We start from the raw sequence: 4,263 nt of genomic DNA, 5'->3' as shown, positions 1-4,263 counted from the left end.
ATTACTCAAGTGCAATTTAGCTGGGAAGCTGCGATTCACAGCTCTGCTATTACAAAAATACCACAGGACTTAATATACCAGACATTGTCGTCAGGGTATCAGGTTATCATCCCACCTGAAAGCAGCCCCGGGCTACCCACCACCCAGCCCAGGCTTTGCTTCAGAGCCATCCACAGAGAACAACCCTGGCTCCCAAGTGGTCAGCTCCATTTCCAGAAACCCTGTTGTGGTTTTTTTTCTGGCCTACTAGCAGCCAGGCCCAAGATGTCTCAGCTTGCAAACAGGATCATAGCTCAGTTCAGTCTTGCTCAGGATCAGGATAACATGATGATCAACGGGAAGCAGAATCCCAAAGCCCTGCTGTCCCTCACATAAATACTTCTTCGTGCCCTACATCATTTTGCAACTGTTGCTCTCTGTCTTGACCTCTTCTCCAGATATCCTAATGAAGAAGATGATGAGGAAACAAATTCACAGTGAAGGAAGAGACCTGAGAGAACACCTTGGTGTTTGTTAGCTGGGGTCAGGCCAGGCTCAAAGTGGACTCTACGTAGCCCCTGAGGGCATCCCATCACTGCAGTGAAGGTCCCAAGGTGTGCAGGAGCCTGCAGCACATGGACCCCAGGCAGTGGAGAGGAGACATGCAATAAACATTAGCCTGTACAGGCCTGATGCAGATTAATGGAAGAGCTGGTACACGAGCAGCTACAATCTCTCCCCTGCTGTGTCAATCCCTGCTTTTACAGCTGTAGCAACAAGTAGCAGAGAGGTCTAGTGTGGTGGGGCTGTGTGGGAGGAGGGTTTAGCTGAGAGAGGTTGGAGCTGCAGATGGGCTTGGAGCCCACGGTCTTGGGTAGAAATGGTGTTTGGGGCTGTAATATGGTTTGTAGGAGTTGAAGGGCTCTTTATTGACAGCTCCAGCACTGCTTTGGCTCGTAGCTACGACTAACATGTGACTGAAGGGGGAGAGAGATGAGGCACTGGGGGGAGAGGAAAGAGGACAGATCAGAAGAAATGCAAAGAGTGAAGTCTAGCCAAGAGAAAAATTAAGCATAGAAAGCTAAGGAGATGGAAGGAGGGGAATAAAGGAGTAAGACAAAGGGAGAGATGAAAAAGACACAGTAGCCCTCCAACAGGCCAGAAAAGGGAGGCAGTAAGGAGATGGGTGTGGAGAAGACAACAGGTCCCTTACCTGGCACATTTCTTTCCTGCTGTTGCTGTCCTGGAAAAGATGAGCCTGGCTTTTTCTGGAAATCTTTAATGAGCATTAGCACAAATACCTTCCCTGATACATTTTATGACACTTTGAAGCTAAATGATGTATATTACAGGAGACAGAAGTGATCCTGTGAGGGCTCAAGAAGGCACCACACCCCCATGAGGAGACTCTCCCTGAGAAATTAATGCCCATGAGGCTGCAGAAGCAGCCAGACTGGGAAAAGGCTGTTTCAGTGCTGGGAGGCCTGGTCCAAAGGAAGGGAAAGTTGTGGATGCTGCTCAGTGCCCTGCAAGTAATGAGAACAGCCCTGAGCTTTCATTGTCCCAGTTGGGAGATTGCAGGTGCTCCCCCTGCTCCAGCTCAGAGAAAATCCCCTCCAGGAGGAACCACAGCTGAGATCTTCCATCTAGCTGGCCTTAACGTGGTCTCCCTGCAAAACTCAGCTCTGCTCTTTCAGCTCCTTGCCGCTGATTGGCAGTGCAGATGCCACACTCACCAGTGATGCCTCCTTTTGTGTACACTGGAAATGCCCAATCTTGGCCAGAGTTGAAGGGCTCTTTATTGACAGCTCCAGCACTGCTTTGGCTCGTAGCTACGACTAACATGTGACTGAAGGGGGAGAGAGATGAGGCACTGGGGGGAGAGGAAAGAGGACAGATCAGAAGAAATGCAAAGAGTGAAGTCTAGCCAAGAGAAAAATTAAGCATAGAAAGCTAAGGAGATGGAAGGAGGGGAATAAAGGAGTAAGACAAAGGGAGAGATGAAAAAGACACAGTAGCCCTCCAACAGGCCAGAAAAGGGAGGCAGTAAGGAGATGGGTGTGGAGAAGACAACAGGTCCCTTACCTGGCACATTTCTTTCCTGCTGTTGCTGTCCTGGAAAAGATGAGCCTGGCTTTTTCTGGAAATCTTTAATGAGCATTAGCACAAATACCTTCCCTGATACATTTTATGACACTTTGAAGCTAAATGATGTATATTACAGGAGACAGAAGTGATCCTGTGAGGGCTCAAGAAGGCACCACACCCCCATGAGGAGACTCTCCCTGAGAAATTAATGCCCATGAGGCTGCAGAAGCAGCCAGACTGGGAAAAGGCTGTTTCAGTGCTGGGAGGCCTGGTCCAAAGGAAGGGAAAGTTGTGGATGCTGCTCAGTGCCCTGCAAGTAATGAGAACAGCCCTGAGCTTTCATTGTCCCAGTTGGGAGATTGCAGGTGCTCCCCCTGCTCCAGCTCAGAGAAAATCCCCTCCAGGAGGAACCACAGCTGAGATCTTCCATCTAGCTGGCCTTAACGTGGTCTCCCTGCAAAACTCAGCTCTGCTCTTTCAGCTCCTTGCCGCTGATTGGCAGTGCAGATGCCACACTCACCAGTGATGCCTCCTTTTGTGTACACTGGAAATGCCCAATCTTGGCCAGCAGCGACCCCTCAACACTCCTCCCAGGGCACAAGGTGAAGGGCTGGTGGTCGTTACTGCCCCTCCTCAGTGGGGCAGGGTGGGGTGGCTGTGGTGAGGCTCAGCCTAAGCATGGTGTGTGCCTGGGACTTCAGTCAGTACCAGCAGGTGCAGGTGGAGAATGAGCTTCCCTGAGCCTGGGCTCATTCATAGGGTCCCACTGAGTGATGTGGAGCCAGGAAGGACATACACTGGGAATTATGCACTGCTCTGGGATGTCAATCCTAATGGAAACCAGCAGGGATTAATTAGAATATGCCATAAATATTTACTAGATAAGACACCCCTTTCTACCCAACAGTTGTGAGAAGTCTGTAGCTGCCTTAAGTTTCAGAGTTGGATTCCAGCTCCTGCTCCAGCACCAGGAGAACCCAAGCACCATCCCAGTACCATCCCAGAGGCTTTGGGTCATGCCTCCCATGCGGCTGCCAAACCAGCCCCAGGCCTGCTGAGCCCCCAGGTGACAACAGGGCCACCCCCTGTGCAGCAGGGTTGGTTTGTGGTTATGGAAATAGCTCAGCATTGTTTGAGCCTGGGCTGAGCTGCATTGTTCTCCCTTCCAAGGGGGGGCTGAGGAAGAACACCAAGGCTTCCCTTTGCTCCGGAAGAAGCTGACCAGGGCTCAGCAGTTTTCTTGGCAGCCGGCCCTCTGCGTGTGAGCTCTGGGGTCCAACTGTGCCTTCCTGCTCACGCCGCACAGCCCAGGCACGTGGCTGGTGCTCAGAAGACACACTTTAAATAACTGCACCACCATGACTCATGCCTTACCCGAGGCAGTCTGGCTGCTGGCGTAGAAAGCATGAAAGCCAGTGATCTTTGGAAGAGGAGAGGATCCTACAGCGAGCAGACATATGGCTCAGTTCCTGGCCAGAAGGTGGGAGGGGTGGGAGCGCTGCTAGATGAGATAGGCTGGGAGGCTGAGGCGCAGAGCTGCAGCCTCCCCAGCGCTGCCCTCCTGACCTGCTGCCACATGCGGAGCCCATGGACTCTGGAATTCCCCCGACTCAGCAGTTTCCAGAGCTCGGGGCAGCTCGGGGAGATAGGGAAAAGGCATGTGGGAGCAGCACCCAAGCCTAAGCGTGGCTGACACAGGGGGATGTGGAGTGCTCTTTTGCCCTTTGCAACGTTTGGCCTGCAGCACTGAGGAGGCAAACAGGGACAGGCAGTCCTGACTGCTCCGATGGACCTTCACCTTTCCCTCAGGCTCTCCAATCACCCTCCATTTTCCCAGCCCCCACCAGTCCCAGCGCTGCTCTTGTCACCCTGCCTCCCTCTCAAACGCTCCATCCACTCCTCCCTGCACTTCCCTGCCAGCTGCCCTCAGCATTGTCCCTCCCTGCACTGCCTATCCCCCTCCTCTGCCTCCCAGACCCATCCTCCCACATCTCCCACTCTCCCCAGTTTCCAATCCTCCCGAGGAGCTGCTCTGAACCCCCTTTCCTCTTCCACTTCCTGGTGCCAGTTCTGCACCCTCCTTATCCACCACCTGCGGCTACATCTTCTCCTCAGGCAAACGGTCACCACCAGGACCTCCTGTGGCATTTCCCCAGCCCTCCCCACAGCCCCCCACCAGCACCTTCCCACAGCCAC

This window comes from Chaetura pelagica, unplaced genomic scaffold (assembly GCF_000747805.2).
Source record: "Chaetura pelagica isolate M959 unplaced genomic scaffold, ChaPel_1.0 scaffold414, whole genome shotgun sequence".
Classification (NCBI taxonomy): Eukaryota; Metazoa; Chordata; class Aves; order Apodiformes; family Apodidae; genus Chaetura; species Chaetura pelagica.
Note: the sequence above shows the minus strand (reverse complement) of the source record.